This window comes from Macrosteles quadrilineatus, unplaced genomic scaffold (assembly GCF_028750875.1).
Source record: "Macrosteles quadrilineatus isolate MER2022 unplaced genomic scaffold, UCM_ALF_1.0 Scaffold_4__1_contigs__length_99947679, whole genome shotgun sequence".
Taxonomy (NCBI): Eukaryota; Metazoa; Arthropoda; class Insecta; order Hemiptera; family Cicadellidae; genus Macrosteles; species Macrosteles quadrilineatus.
Window position 1 is genome coordinate 10,474,827 of NW_026542597.1, and position 17,881 is coordinate 10,492,707.

Below are 17,881 nucleotides of genomic sequence, written 5' to 3' on the forward strand. Positions count from 1 at the left end.
TAAAAAGACTACAAGATAGTGCCACTCATCCTACACTCATCTCCATTCATACTTGGCTTAAAATACCTACTTTGAATGGTCGCTATTTCATAGAACAGTATTAACAGTATAGCCCTTAATTTTGGTCAGCACCATACCTATAAGTGTTCACTATGTTTTTCTTAGCTCACTTTCCTTTTAGTGAATTTCCTAAAAAGAAGTAGCTATTGCCGTAGGTGGCAGGTAAGACCTAGTCCCAGGACCAATTTACTTGATTCATTTTGATGTCCCCTGAAGCCAAACACCATTCGTTAAAATTTGTATACATGCATTTTAGAGTAAATTCAATCAGGCAAATGGAAATTTGCTTAGTCTGCAGGTTTGCTGTGGTGGGGAAAATTTACATTTTTCATTAATTTCTCTCTGCCTGAAAACGATTCTATTAAACGAAAATTCGCAATATTTCATGTTTCATTTTTAATAATATTTTCAAAAAATCCTCAAGAACAATACAGTATATATAAGTCATACCCAGCATGTTTGCCCAAAATAGTAATGGAATCTCTGTGAAATTTATTCCTATTTCAATACAAGTTTTATCAAAATATCTTGTCAATGTTTCAATGTATAGTCCACAATTTTCTACAGATACACTGAAAAACGTAATAAACCTGTTTTTACGTATAAATAGAAAACGAATGAGTTTAGGACACATGCTTATGAGACATGTTTTTCAGTTTTGGCCCAGGAACCGTTTTCCGATGTTTTTCAGGGTCCCGTGAAACACCCTATATATAAAATGATTTGGCTCAACAATGACAGTCCAAAAAACTGGTGGTGGGGCTAACTTCACGAATAGCCCACCACTTATATAATTGAGATGTACCCATGTTACCCATGTATTTTACAAATATGTCTAGAGCTCATATTGTACCCCAACAATATACAATGTTTATAATTTAAGCTCTAAGGACACCTGAGTAAATGCGAAAAAAGTGCCACTCAGTGAATGGGTGTTATGGTGTGAAGGGAGTAATAACAAAGGTAATTAAAGTAAATGTATTTCTAAATGTAAAATCAGAAGAAGTATTGATAACAAAGCTTGTGATTGTCAAGTGTTTGTACCTGACCTACCTATCTTTACTGATAACATGATATCTAAAGTTTTGAGACAGCTAAGCTGATTGTAATGTCATGAACTGTTAACAAGCTTTCTCTGAACACATAAAACTAAAGGAACATTGTTTGAAAACTTCTATTTAAAGTTTAATTAGATCAATATTTTATACAGGGCAGCCTCTAACATAATCTAAGAGTAACAGCATAACAGGAAAGAATATTTTTAATTTGTATACCATATTTTATCTGATGTATAAAATGTTTTAAAGAGTAACTACATTTAGATGGGCCAATAATGGCTTCAATAAAATTATTTATATGAAAAAGTACCACTCCGCACACTAGTTACACAAATAACTATTTATATATTTAGTACACATTTTATGCCATTGCAATGTCCACCTACCTTATTTTAATGTTAGTAATGGGTGGAATTATTCTTAGAAAATCTAATGGCTTAAAACAGTTAATTAATATTTAAAAATATTTTTATTAGTTTTAAAAATGTAAAATATTATCTTCCAAGCGTATAAAAGAAAAAGCCCTAACTCACTCATTCATCACTAATACTCCAACTTCCAGACTGGCCAAAAGACTGAAATTTGGTATACCGCTTCTTTAGGCATTAAATAGGAAAGCTAAGTAGTTTTTATTCTGATCTGACTTTTGTGGTCCACACCAGTGGCTCTCGAGATTTATCTTACATACTAAAAAGCTTTTGCAAAACTCATGACAGCTACCATACCACCATACTACTGGACCGAATTACATGCGGTTGGTACCAAATTAAATATATTTTCCTGTAGATGTGCAGAATTACTTTATTAGTTAAAATAGGATACAAAATAAACACCAAAAAGAATTTGAAATTAAAAAAAAATACATTTGCCTTATGAGTTGCCATGCTGGTGACAAAATAACGACAAAAAATAAACATCAAATCCAAACAAATTCCAATTACATGTTTTATTCACAGGGTGGGGTGAAAATAGAGAAGTCTGTATATTCCGTAGACATTTTCTAGAAGGTATATTACATATTCTTGGTCGAGTTTTTAACCACGAGGCGACCTCTAAGAGCCAAAATAAAAATAAACTTTTCTTATGGCGATTTAACATAGGGCCAAAATTTAAAGCTTATGACAGCTAGCCTGATTATACTACTTAACCGAACTACAAGCAGGCTGCACTAAAAGAAAGGTTATCGGTCCTATATGTGCAGGTTTTATTTGTATTTTGAAAATATTTATGTTAATTGGGTCAAAAATGGAAATTAAACTTTTATTATGTAGCATGAACATTTGGCTAATTCTATTTATTAATAGACAATCATGTTTCTTGAAAACCTTATTCCTCTCTCCTGTGCAACACAGGGAAAATCTACGCATACTGTTGGAAATATTTGCCAGGTAGATGTGCAGAATCCCTTTATACATTGAAATAGGCTCATCAAAAATGAATTTGAGTTGAAAAAAAAAAACATTTACATGGACCTTATGGGATGCCATGTTGGTGACGAAATAACAACAAAATATACACAGAAAATAAAAACAAATAGAAGAAATTCCAATCACAGGTTTTATTTAAAGCGTGCGGTGAAAATAGAGAAGTTTGCACAATACATATTTTTGGTCGAGTTTTCGACCATGGGGTGAGCTGTAGTGTTAATTTTAAAAGAATTAATAAATCATAACAGCTTGTTTAATTGAACAAGTCGCTGTTTTAATTGTAAGTTGCTTATATGCTGTTCAATAACATTACAAAGTTACAATATTTACCAACAGGTGGTAGCACTGTTATTTATACTTATGACAACAGATAATTTGAACCAAGCAGAACTGTCAAAGTGCAGTAAAAAGAGAACTAAATTCACAACTCGCAAATTCAGTTATGCAGGGATTATGCATTCTACATTTTAATTCTACGTTTTCCTAATAAGGATAAAACGTTGTATCAGGGAATGTGGTTATGATGTCAGCATCACTTTTACCACACTTTCGTGGGTAGATAACCAATGTTGGAGATAAAACAACCCACTGCCACTTATGCCAGGGCCAGTGTGCTGAATTATTCAGATTGAATTTGATCTTACATCAATGTTTTCAATTTTAATTTTACTGCCAAATGGTGACTAGACTACGATCTCACGCAGTTCGTATCGAATAGTTTTGTAATCAATGAAAATAATCGCTACAAAAGTTATAGGTAAAATAACCGGTATATCCAAAGAAATATGAAGAGTTTGAACATTTTTACTTGGAGTATTTCATGTTATATTATGAAAAGGTTCTTGGACATTGATGGAAAATAGAAATATTGAAATAGACCATGGCTAACACCCCTAGCTATCAAGATTATAGAACATTTGAAGATAGTAGCTCATAGTAGAGAAGAGTAAAAGCTGTTGCTAGTGATGTTACGGCAATTAGACGAACACTCTGTTTGAACAGCTGATGCATAACAGCTGATCTTCAGTTTAGTTTGTTGCGAGTGTGGGTTAAAGTCAGTTATGTGGTACATTATCAACGATTCTAAGATTGACAGGAGATTAGTTAGTTTTTCTTAAAACTTATTGTAATTTACATCTAGTAATAATTAGGCATATTAAGTTTAATCGAATCCTTTCATTTGTTTATAGTTTTAAGACAGAAGTCTTAGTTCAAATTGTGGACGTAGATTTTTTCTCAATAACAATGCTGAGTTTTCTACTCAACGAATTTAAGGGAACAGCTGAAATACTGGGAAAGTTTTATAGCGTGAATTTAATGTGATTTACTAAAATACTTTTGATGTATCTTTCGAGAATCTCACATATTTTGTTTTTCACGTCAAGTTAAGTTTAGATCGTACATTTCTTATTTTAAGTTTAAATAATTTGTGGAAGATGAAAGTGTTGTTTGGAAACTTTCAGTGGTTACTTCTAGATGTTTCTATATAGTTTAAGTACATCATGAAGTACATTCATCTAGCCTACCACATAACATGAACATGTGATACAGTATAACACGTATACGACAACGTATGAATAAACCTAATTAATGCAAGTATAATAATGCTAACTCATAGTCCAATGTTATGCACAATTGAGAGGTTTGAAACTCTACTTGTGGCTACTTTGCAGTAAGGATTACGTGGAATTTGGTACACCACTTGCATAAAGATAAAGGAACAAAGGTGATGTTATAAGTAACAAGAAAATCCCTGCTGTCGTCTTATCTGTTGATAGTGAAGTCTGTCATCTGAAGTGATTTGTTTACCAAGTATCTTGGCATCGTAAGAGGAGTGTTTCGACATGCAGCAGTGCTGCCAATTGTAAGGAGCATATAGCGCTTTCGAAAAAAATTTGTTTTTCAAAATATTTAAAATGTTGAACCAACAAAATTTTGCGATTAAAATGTTGAATATTGAATGGAGTAAAAAATAAAATTAATTTTCTTTGTTACCAACATACTGTCGTATACGTATTGGAATCAACGATAACGTGTTGAAATAGTTATTTGTGTAACTAGATGTGAAAGTTCATGTTACACATTATATTTTTCCTACAGTCACTTTAAAGCATATAAATAATTAGTCTTTCAAACACTATACAACACGTTTTTAGGTTCAGCTGGCAACACAAATGGTGCCCTAGAGAAAGTAGTACCCGCGGTCCGTATCACTCCGCTATTTTTCCTCGGCAAGAAATGTGCTCCGCATTTTGAGAATATAGTTCCGTATATTTTTGTAATTTGAAGTGGTTTCCGCACCTAAAAAAATGCTTCAAAGGTATTTTCTTGTTTATTAAGATTGTAGGAATGTTTTAAAAACGTTTAAAAGAAGAGTCCAGAAAGTTCAAAAATACCGAAACTATAAACACGAAATGACAGGTTAAATCGTAGTTATAATAGTCAATCAGCCGCTCATAGTATTATTACCTTTAAGTGTTGCCAACCTATTTCCAAGCGTACACGGATTACGTGCATAATAGAACCACGCTGTTTTGTGTTGTTTCGTTGGAATCCTGATGTGCGGCAAAGTATGAACCGTACGGCAAAGTATAAACCGTACGGCAAAGTATAAATATGCAGCAATTAGCAGCTTTCTATTTATAAACAGTACAAGGAAGCCAACTTTGTCGGGTGAATGTAGGAAAAAAATATTTTTTCGTCACAAACTTCCTTTACTGCATAAATTGCTTCAAAATTTCAAAAGTTTTTGTAAGGATTAAGATGGGATTTGGACTGTTGTTACACAGAACTATCCAGAAAGTCATACTGTACACTTAACAAATTTTAAATCTTTAAAAAATAAACATGACAAAATATTAATCAGTAGAAAGTATAAAATTGAGACTGAAAGGTTATAAGAAAGTAAGAATATACAAAAAAAAACTCTTTGGCTAGCAGATTTGTTACAGTCATTACATTTAAATCTAAGTCATTATCTTTAAAGGTCGCAAGCTCGATTCCAAGTGAGATGGACTCCATATTCTGATTCCATTATTTATTGGGATATCAATAAGTAAAGATTGCAATACGTCGACCATAGATAGTAACAAGGTCAGGTCTTGGTCCACTCACTTACAAAAACGTAAACATTCCAGGGGGGGGGGGGCAATCACAAACTCAAATGGGAACACAGTTGTTGATTCGTGATTTAATTATTTTATAATAATTTACTAAGTATATTACTGGCTGATATAACGTGTTTTAAAGCGTGTTTTACCAACATGGGGGGCCGTGCGCAAAATGTGCTTTACAACAGGGTTAAAAATTCGTATCCGAGGCATAAAGATTTCACAATACTTTTTACCTTGCAAAGATAAATGCGTAGATAAAAAATTTTAATTAAATAAGAATAACATCATATTAAAGCATTTAATGTTTATTTCCAGTCATTGACTTAATAGCACTTATAATTTACAGTATTTCAAATACATCAAATGTAGATTCACACCAGTTGTAGATTTATAAAGTGTAACTTACCAACCTCAATCAGGCAAAACCTATATACAAGTAGTCTATTCAATAATCATTTTCGTTAACTCTTTAATCTCTTGTTTATAATCTGACTTAGGTTAAAAAATTAATTCATAGTAATTACTGCTATAAAGAATGTTTATCATCAACACTATGTCTTTAAAACCACCCTCAAGGGAGGCGAGGCCATAAAGAAAATTACTCTCTTAATCATCATTCGTGCCTTAAAATGGCAGCTCAATCGTAAAAATAGGTTAAGGAGGACGGGTGAAATTGATGTTAAAGAGAAAACCGTTAATGTACTCGTATTAAGTACCTATGTAGAAGATAAATATAAAGTTAGATAGTAGGTCTGGTAATTTGTTTCCGACCCCACTCATAGAATCCCTAACCAAAGAAACCTCATATGCTGCTGAAGTAACTACGTATTTATTAATTTATACGTTCATTTAGGCATTTGTTTTGAAATGTAATTTAAAAACGCAAAATTGTTTAAGCATAGTGTTTTGATACTGAACAAATACAACTAACTAATCAATACATTAGATCACAATTTTGCTTTTACTGAGATACACATTTCAAACACACAATAAAATTAAATATTAAAGCCAAACAAAACTTTTGAGTTCTACATGAAGTGAAACAAATAACCAGATAAACATCTGGATTTTAGTGGTAGTTTAGGCATTTATACTACAGTAAAATAAATATTCACAAAATTATTAATCTAATAAAGATTATGTATGGAATTGGTAAAGCCAATGTCATGTTGTAAAGGTGTGATGTATATGTAGGTATTTAAATATTATGTTATGCAGTTAAACTTACTGAGTACCCATGGTGGAAGGAAAAAACATAGGTGTGCTATTCCCACATATTCTGACTGACGTCACTCGGATTGCAAACAAAAGATCACCTGATTGTAACTGTCAAATTAGTATGTATTTGTTTTGATTTGATTGTTATTGTTTTTATAATAACAAAAACAATAACAACCAAATCAAAACAAATATATATACTAACTAGCTGAGTACCCGTCCTTCGTACGGGGTTGGCATATAAGTATAAAATGCTTATTGTAGTTATACCAAACTCAAGCTTTGCGTTTGCAATGGGGGAGGACACAGTTTGATAAAATTTCCTTCTTTAAATTTACGGTATACTATAGTATTACACATCTACCATAGCCATAATGTTCTACCACTTCACCTAAACAATAGAGAAAAAATAATTATTAAAAATTCGCAAAATATCACAGATTATTCATGAAATTACAAACATAAACATAACTGTAAACAATCCTACTTTGACATTTCTCATTGTGTATCACAGTTTTTTGTTGCTGCTTATTAGTTGTTTTCATAAATGAAAAAAAATCATAGTGCTGCACCCTGTTGGTAAATCTTATTACTTTTTAATGCTTTTGCATATCATAGAACCAACTTTTTTAGTTGAAACAGCTGGCTAAATTCTTTAATTCCCTTTAAATATGAATACTCATAAGGTTAACATGGTGAACAACAGAGCCACTGGGGCAGAGCCCGAAAGGACTTTTGAGATAAGAATATGCCTATATGTTAATCAGGAATGTGAGCTATCATCATGCCAAATTTCAGCCCAATCCGTCCAGTAGTTTGTGCGTGATTGAACTTCAAACAAACAAACAAACAAATAAACAAACAAACACACAAACTTTCACATTTATAATATTAGTAAGATTTGACAGTTACAATCAGGTGATCTTTTGTTTGCAATCCGAGTGACGTCAGAATATGTGGGAATAACACACCTATGTTTTTTCCTCCCATCATGCTGAGTACCTACAATATTGACACTTTTTCCTTACTGTGTAGTAAATAACATATTGTATTCAAATTCATCAACGATAAAATGTCAATTGATACTTCAACTGTGTTGAGGATATTTGCTTAAATGATAACTCATGCCATGACCTTTTTACCTATCTGTCAATGGGTTAATCCCTCAATCCATTGCACTGTTTAGATAATTAGATAGCTCTATATAAGGAGAGTTCAATGTTTGCCCAATGCATATGTTCTCGGTGTCCAGTGAGTCAGTAACGGCATGAAGTGTTGGAAGGTGTTGTTGGTGCTAGGGGTGGTTTCCCTGGGTGGAGAGGCCTTTGCGGACTCTCAGGCCTGGTGGAAGACGGCGATCATCTACCAGGTTTATCCGAGGTCTTTCAAAGACACTGATGGCGACGGAGTCGGTGATCTGAAGGGTAAGGGAGATCTTAGGCAACAGTGTTGGTGTTTAATGTAGTATTAGTAAGTTTTACTGTAGTGTTACAATCATGATGTGGAGCTGAAAATGTCTTACACTGTGTTTAAATAATTGGAATAAATTGAAAATCTCTTTCCAGGAAACACAGCCAACGAAACATTGGCATCCGAAAGAAAGAACGGTTTGATTTAGGTTGAAATGGTTAATGTTCGAAAGAGAACATTCTAAATTGTTTTTGGATAGATTGTAAAATAATTATATCTGCTCTGGGAAAAAAATGAGCCGTCATTAAACAGAAAGAGGAAATGAATGGTTCTGAGAAAATATTCCGTATTAAATCAGTAACACGTGATGTCTTACAACAATCAAGAATATTTTTCAGAAAATCGCTGCTCACTTAATATGACAATTAAATTGTACTATGAATGTGGTAGGGGATACATTTTCTTAAGATCAGAGTGCTAAGGTATTTTGAGGCATGTAATACACAGTCGCAGAGGGTGTTGCAAGAAGTAAAATTAGATGACTAAAGAATATATACATAAACCCCATTTGGATGTCATCAACGGGTCAACCGAGAAGGGTTAACTAATCAAGGGCTACATATTAAAATAACATTAATAAAATGTCTAGTTTCGTCAACTAATAATTTACAATAACCTCTCCAGGCATCACACAGATGGCAAGCTACTTCAAGGATCTGGGTGTGCAAGCTATGTGGTTGTCTCCTATCTACACGTCCCCCATGGCAGACTTTGGCTATGACATCTCCAACTTTACAGATGTTGACCCCACCTTTGGCACGATGCAGGACTTTGACGATCTAGTGGCTACATTCAGAGAGTTGGGTATGTTACAAGATCTAGGTACAAGATTTCAACGAATGATCATAGATGTACAAATCATGTGATCTCATGGGCCCATGAGGCCCATGTTATTTTTAACCGACTTCCCCACTACCAACAAAAGGAGGAGGTTCTCAATTAGTTTCTTTATATGCAAACTTTTGGGCTTAAAATACCTTCATTTGTAGGGTTGCCATTTCAGATTAAAGTATAAAGTATCTCAGCTATGCAACGAAGTACAGTAATACGTAGTAATGATAAATAATTATTCTCCTTCGCTGTCAGTGATTTTATGAAGCCACGAGAGACGAGGTACGCAATACGCATGTGTGCGTGTGAAACGTTTGCGTTTGGTTTAGTTACATCGTTTAGCACTTGACACATTTACCATCAAAAAATACCAGGAATATAAATAACGATAAACAGAAAATCATTAATTTTGTATGCGTTTATTTGAATATACATCGTCGATATGATACTCAATCCACAAGGTTCTATGTATGAACAATCACAAGGCTCGTTATAGGAACATTTTATTTTATAGGGCATCGAGTAAGTATATTATATTACTTTTAAAACCTTAGTTTCAGCATTTATCCGTTCAGATCAAAATTTTAACGAGGAAAAATCAATGGTAAAATTATTGTTAAAACCCCAAATGTTGTATAGCATTAACGAAAAAAAACAAATAAAATATTTATAATACATAAATATATTTATTGAAATATAAAATAGCATAGCCAAAAGTGTGCAACCAAAAACTATTTGATTGGTAAACGCTATACATACCTTCATTTGTTTAGCATTGCATTACCTATTATCTACTTTCAATTACCATGCTGGAATATTGTTTCAGACATCAAGATTCTACTGGATTTCGTTCCCAACCACACAAGTGATGAACATCCTTGGTTCCAAAAGTCAGTGCAAAACGATTCTGACTACAGAGACTTCTTCGTGTGGGCTGATCCAAAATATGACATCAACAACAATAGATTACCCCCTAACAACTGGGTTAGTAAACCATCAGTGAAAATAATAATATGTTGGGGAATACGATGGGGTGCACATGAAAAGAGCCCAAAAACTCAGGCAGACGCTTGAAAAGCGCCCGGACCTCCAAGGTCCTTCCCAGGACGGTACGAAAAGAGCTCGGGCTCTTCCTAGAACTTTCACAACGGAGGGTGATACATTGAGTAAATTGTATTTCAATTTAATGACGTATGTAAACAAATAATGTATACGGTGGTTCAGAATAGTTTACATTATTTTAGCTAATTTTACTGTTCCTAAAATTTTGTTTATCTTCTTTATTTCCTTAAATTCTACATAGGACGTTTTTGTGTCATCTAAGATATTACTCAAAATTACTTTCAACAATATAATAAAAATTCAATATTCCACTTTATCCATAGCTTTTACGAATCTGTTGTGTATATAGATGAGTCTGTTCTCTGGGTCAGCTTGGGAATGGAATGATAAACGAAATCAATACTACCTCCACCAGTTTGCAACTAAGCAACCCGACCTCAACTATAGGAATCCTGCTGTCCAAGGAAACATGACAGTGAGTATCGCTTGGTATAAGCAAAGTATAAATACGGTATTCAGGTGTTTGGATGTTACACATACAGTTAAACCATAAAGGAGATATTTTATTTGGAAGATTCCCAGGGAACGTATATGGCTACATGTGAATCGTTCATGGGTCCAGTTTGGGGCATCGGTTTCTAGCCCTCCTTTGAGAATAAGATTTCTAAATTTAGCTTCTGGTTTATACATTTTATTCATGTGAAAACCCATTTTAGTATTAAATTGATTAAAGAGGTGATAACTGATAACAGTATGATTACACTATAAGATAGTTTCCTTTATATTTTAAAGAATTATTTTTAAGTTTTGGTGTTAAATGGATAGGTGGAAGAGAGTAAGCTACATCCTTTATTCTGTGCTGGAATTTAAGTGTAAACATTTTCCAAATACTTCAATAATCAAATAAATGAAGGTCAATAGAAAAAGGTATTACAAGAAGGTCTTAATGTCGTAATATGTTTACACCATATAACATAGTGATTTGTTCTGTATCACCTATTTCTTAGGAGATAATTTCTACAAAATAAGCTAATGCACTCACTCGGTAGTACAGTTTCTACCACGAGTGAAATTGCTGTACAATTGGCTAAATAATATCTCTTCTGCAGGATGTGATCAAGTTCTGGCTCGATAAGGGTGTTGATGGATTCCGGATGGACGCAGTGCAGCACATGGTTGAAGACAAACAGTTAAGGGATGAACCTGTCGTGCCGGGAACTCCTGGAGATACGTGGAGTGACCTAGAGCACATATACACCAGGAACCAGCCTGAGACGTACACGATGCTGAGGACATGGGCAGACGTGGTGTACGAGAAGGTTCAGCAGGATGGCCGTGAAAGGTAAATAGAGGTTGCAGCTTGGGTTAAAATAGATATCCACTTCTCCAAAAAAGGGAATTAAAAAAAAACATTGGTAACCATCCATACCTCTAAGAGGAGAAATCCTGAATCTTGAACATTTCTAGAGGTCTTTGTTTGCCGAATTCTGTAGTCAAAGACCTTGTAAATCTACAAAGTAAGATCCAGACATTAAATTACGACTATACAAGAGCTCTTCCTTAGAGTAGTTTACTCACATTTCTTCCAAAAAAAGTTGGACTAGTTCAGCTCAATATAAGCTACATCTCATTAGCAATTAAAAAAGAATGGGAAATAATGACACTATACCTTTGCTCTGTCACTTTCGGTTATACTGTTAAGCAATGATCACAATAAAGTACAAGGAAGAAAACCTCAAAATTCAATTAAGCTTTGTTACTCCTGGTGCCAAAATGGTTCAGTTATTGTGTCAGATAATGATATTGTTTTTAGTAATAACCATCCGTTCTGCTAAATTGTATTTTTGTAAACCAGTTAGATAAATAGCCAAAGAAAGTAGGTAACAGCGGATAGCTGATTAAAATGTTTTTCATATGATTGGAAATAACGTTGACATGGTTAAAAAAATGAATTTTATAAGCTTTACCCCATTCACAAAATTTAAACAGGTTTAGGATAAGAAATCTTCTCTCCACTTGATCCCACCTTTTTCACAATAACTTTACAGGCGAGGGTTTGCCAAAACGCCAATCATTTGCATCATTCTGAATTAAGCAAAAAAGTCTGGGGGGAACTTCCTCTTAACCCACCTATATTTTATGAACATAATGTATATCTATACTATTATAAAAAAGAGGTGGTTGCTGTATGTGTGTATGTGTGTATGGGAAAAGTAAACTCGAAAAATACTGGTCGGATTGGGCTGAAATTTGGCATGATGATAGCTCACATTCCCGATTAACATATAGGCATATTCTTATTTCAAAAATCCTTTCGGGCTCCGCCCCAGTGGCTCTGGAGTTTCCCATGTTAACCTTATGAGAAATGGAATTATTGAATCTTAACAGCTGTTTCAATTAAACAAGTTGGTTCTGTTCTATGATGTTCAATAGCATTAAAGTTACAAGGATTACCAACAGGGTGCAGCACTATTATTTCTTTTACATTTATGACAACAGCTAATTTGCAACCAAAAGGTGAGTGAGCGTAGCGAACGAACTTCAACCTGGAGGCGAGTTAGCGTAGCGAACGAGCTAACCTGAAGGCAAGTGAGCGCAGCGAACGAGCTCCAACCTAAAGGTGAGTGAGCGTAGCGAACGAGCTCCAACCTAAAGGTGAGTGAGCGTAGCGAACGAGCTCCAACCTAAAGGTGAGTGAGCGTAGCGAACAAACTTCAACCAGGACGTGATTGAGCCATGCGAACGAGATAATCTTGAAAATTAAGAAGTTAAACGGGGCAAAGCCCGCGGGTTACAGCTAGTGTGTAAATAAAACTGATTGTTGCCTATCCTTTCCCTTTAAAATGCACATTAAGTAAAACTAGAGGTATTCCAGTGGTCGAAAATTCTACCAAAAATATGTTTTGTACAGACTTCTCTATTTTCACCCCACGCTGTAAATAAAACATGTATTTGTTTGGATTTTCTTTTTATGTTCCGTTGTTATTTCGTCACCAGCATGGCAACCTATGAGGCCCATGTTATTTTTTAAAATTGAAACTAATTTTTTGTGCTTATTTTTGGACCTATTTTATTTTATAAAGGGATTCTGCATACCTACTAGAAAATACCTATCTTTCTAACAGTATGCGTAGATTTTCCCTACGATACACACAAGCCTGGCAAAATTTTTTAAATAAACATGCTTGCCTATTAATATAAAGAAGATAGAAGATAGACAATACAATGAATCAACGCATGCCAAACTATTTCAGAATCATCATCCTGGAAGTCTACGACGAAGCATCCATAGCCGTAACATATTACGGGAAGGGGTCCGAGAGCTTGGAGTTTCCATTTAACTTCAACTCCTCTCTAACGGCAATCAAACTGATCGAGCACCTTCCCTCAAATACATAATTGATGATTGGATCTCGCACGTACCACAAGGTGGCCAACTCAACTGGGCGGTATGTACAATTCAGTTCAACTGTGATTCGAGATTTTTTCATGACTTTCAGAAAATAATATTTCTCCCAAAATGCCACATTGATTTAGCTTGCATTTTTTAGGTTGGCAACCATGACAACATCAGAGTTGCAGACAGATACGGACCAGAAATGGTGGACTCCATCAACCTCTTAACAGGGGTTCTGCCAGGCATAAAAATAACTTACAATGGTGAAGAAATCGGCATGAGGGACACGTTCATCAGATGGGACCAGACTGTGGACCCTAGCGGCAGAAACTTGGGACCCGACCATTACCTGGAGGGGACCAGGGACCCTCAAAGAACACCCATGCAGTGGGACGACACTGTCAGTGCAGGTGAGTAAAGAAATCAGCTGTGCGCTTGAATTTTCAGTTATACTTTGAAGAATTTTCCGTTGTATTCTAGTAAACCAGTTAGAGAAATAGCCAAAGAAAGTAGGTAACAGCGGATAGCTGATTAAAATGTTTTACCTAACCCGCCCCACTTAAGTTTAAGTGATGTTAAACTTCCCTATCCCAAGCGTGATGTATACCTTACTTCTCGAGTGATGTAAAGTTAAAGTAATCCTTGAGGCAACCACAAGATACTTGTATTTTTATTGAAGGTTAAGTGATTAAGTTATAAAGATTGTCTCCATACAGTCATTTTAGAAAGAGAGACTACACTATTTAAATAAGCCCTGTAATATAAATAGTAAATTGTTATACAAGTAATAAATATTAGTGTTGTTTTACTGAAAGGAACAAAACTAACCGAACATGACCCCTTTCTATTAATGGTGTACAAAGTTATGCAGTTGCAATGTCTCTACCTAGAGCCAGCCAATACTTATCCTAACTTAACCTAACTTCATTAAATCCCCTTCCATTGCATATGGCAAACAAATGTAAATCTTGGCAAGTGTTCTTCTTGAACATACCCCTATAGCTATTTACTAATTTAGATAGTGATAAAATTAATTCACAAGTATAAGTGTAAATAAATACAAATCTGCAAGACTGATAACACATTCGTTTCTCAAGGGTTTTCCAGCAACCAAGACACCTGGCTCCCAGTCAACCCCAACTACTGGTGGCTGAACGTGGAGGCCCAGCGAAACTCCAAGACTTCCCACTTGAAAGTGTTCCAGAGCATGGCGAAGGCCCGGAAGGACGATGTCTTGAAGTTTGGAGATCTCAATGTTCTTTCACCCGACAACGATACCTTAGTAGTGACTAGGTAATAACGCCGTTTGAATATGGACATTATACACTTGCTCAAATTATTGATCGTAAGCTACTAGGTATCTTTGATATGTGCATCTTGAATATGTAATGAAAAATCCTGATATAAACACGTACATCATTAAGGTCGATTCAAACACATCAGTTACGGAACGTCACAGTTAACAAAAATATTCTTTAATGGATTTTCTATTGCGCTATCTACACTCATCCGTTGCAGTCCCGACAGTCGCTCTGCCGGCATCCGTCAGTCAATTTCAGATTTCTTTCCACCGATATTTTTTGATTGTTCGGACGCCTGACGGAACTGTTTGTGGTTAGGAAATAGTGTTATTGTTATATAAATGGCTGTGTTTATATTTTAAGTACTGTTTGTAACAATCAACAAGATGGAAAATGATAATTGAAAATTTTTGACTGTAAATTGGTGTAAATATTATAGACGGAAGACTGACTGAAACCAACTGACGGACAATTGACTGAGAAATTGCGGATGCAACTGAGACTGAACTGTAACTGGACTGTAACGGAACTTTGACTGAACTGATATGTGTGAATCGACCTTTATACAGGTTTAGTAATAAAATATTTTCTAGGTGAATGAGTCAAATACGTCAGGATTTGTTCTAGCTTGTGTAACTTAAGACTTGTGGTCCATACACCTATCATAACTTTAAATTATACATGTATTTTGTCTATGCTTATCAAAATGTATTTCCCTCAGGTTCAAAGAAACGCGTAAATCTTAACTTACAAGAGTTTGTTCCTCAGCGTTTATCGAATTCCTCGTTACGTTACACCATTGACTATTGGATACAGAAGTTGTATTAATAGTCACAGGCTACACCTTCGACTTCTTATGACAACAAGGTTTATGAAAATCTATGTCTGAACACCATGTATTTTCAGGAGCTACCAAGGTGAATACTTTGCTCTGCTGATCAACATGGGCAGCCAGCAACGAACATTCACATCTCAAAACTTCTTCTCCTCACTCAACTTGGATGTTAACATGTACGTCGTCGTGTCCAGCATCAACTGCAACTACAGTCCTGGGTGAGAATCTAATGACACCTCTTTCCTCATATCTTTTGGTTTTACAAATCAACTATATATTTTCCTACAGTTACCTAACAATGTACATGTTCTCTCACTGATTTGAGAAAACAAAGTGGCCAATTCGCTCATCAGTAAGACAATGTTAACATTGTCTCACTCTAATTACTTTGTCTCACTCCAGATTTGCAACGTGAAGGCACGAAATAGTGAGCGCGTAACATGCAGGCAACGTCGTATGCGCGCGAAATACGTTGGCAGCACTGGCTGTAAATCAGCTGGTCAGCTGTTGTACTGTTGTATTTGTCACTTCACATTAAATGTTATGTTAAAAGTTCACTTCTATGTAAAAATAGGTTATGTTTCTTCACAAATTTATTTGTTTTATGGTAACTGTAGGAAAAGTATAATGTGCAACTCGAGTTCAAAGTACAATTGCCTCACTCGAGAAACCATTCCTCACTCGCCTACGGCTCGTGAATAAGGGTTTCTCTCGAGTGAGTCAATTGCTCACTTTTCTCACTAGTTGCACAAATAACTATTTCCACTGTAAAACAATCTTTAGAACAATTCCTAGTTTTCAAGACAACTGAAAATTCCACGGGCATCAAATTCAAAGTTTTTTCTTAGTAACATATTATATTTTTAAACTCCACTTAAATATATTCGTATAGTGTAGAATGTAAACACTATGGTTATTTCTACGTATCCAAGAATTGTTTTAAAGACTTTTTACACAATCTTTTTTCATATAGGTTATTCCAGCAAAAAGGCTCTCTCAGCATTTCTCTTCGGCCGAAAGCTTCTGTTCTGCTGACGACGAAGACTTGGAACACCACAGCCGGCTCCGGGGCTCCTCAAGTATTCATACTCTCACCTGTAGTGGCTATATCCATGCTACTGATTAGATGTTGGCTTTAGAGACTTGCCCAGCGAGAAAACATTGTAATTATTGTACATATTTAATTTAATAAAAATAAATTCTTAAGATCTTTAATAAGTGCATTCCCTGTCAATTAGCGTTAATTGCAATTGAAACTGAGAGAAGGTTTGATTTAATGTTGATTATTGCATGTACGAATTACTGATGATGAAAATGCAAATAGTGATCAGTGTAAATAATGTAAATTTGAAATAATGACTGATAATAATGTTTAATAATGATTTTTCAAAATAAGCAATTTAAGTTTGGTAACAATAATCTGGCCAGAGTATTAATTTAACTATCAAACTATTGGCACTTACGTTTATTAAGTTAATTTTAGTAAGCTCCATTACTTTGATTTGAATGGACTAACATTAAATATGGGCTGTACCAACTACTAACCAAAACTAGTATGGTTTAATGCTGTACATAGCAACCCATAAAAACTTGAACACATGGAGATCAATCAATCAGTATACAGGGTGATTGATATAAGTACGCCAGCTGTTTTATTCGAAAGTTATAAGAGATATAAAAAAAATTATTGTAACTACTTTGGATTTTTTATAAAAAAAAATGTTGGTCAAGTTGACAAAATAATTTTATCCGCCATGTTTTCAATGTGACCACTAACTTAGATTTTTCTTAAGCCGGGTTTTCCTAGGCGCGTAGTCGGCCAGCGGAGAGAGGAACACGGAGAGCGGACTCAGCTTGTCTTAGGTAATTTAATGTTACTGTTTTCCTAGCAGCAGAGCGGAATGCCATGTTAATTTCAATTCCGCTCTCCGCGTTCCTCTCTCCGCTGGCCGACTACGCGTCTAGGAAAACCCCAGCTTTACGAAAGACCCTATATTTTATGATTTTTTTTAGAAAGTAAATGCCATTTAAAAACGTTTCAATTTTTGGCATTTTTTCTCTAAAGCTACTCATTTAGGAGTCACACAGCTTGTTAAAACTAAGAAAAAA

At 34.8% G+C, this 17,881-nt stretch overlaps 1 pseudogene; it reads left to right on the forward strand.

The window, feature by feature from the left end:
* Nucleotides 1–8,115: 8,115 nt before the first annotated feature.
* LOC128993565 (maltase A1-like) lies at nt 8,116–16,980 on the forward strand (annotated as a pseudogene).
* Nucleotides 16,981–17,881: the final 901 nt, after the last annotated feature.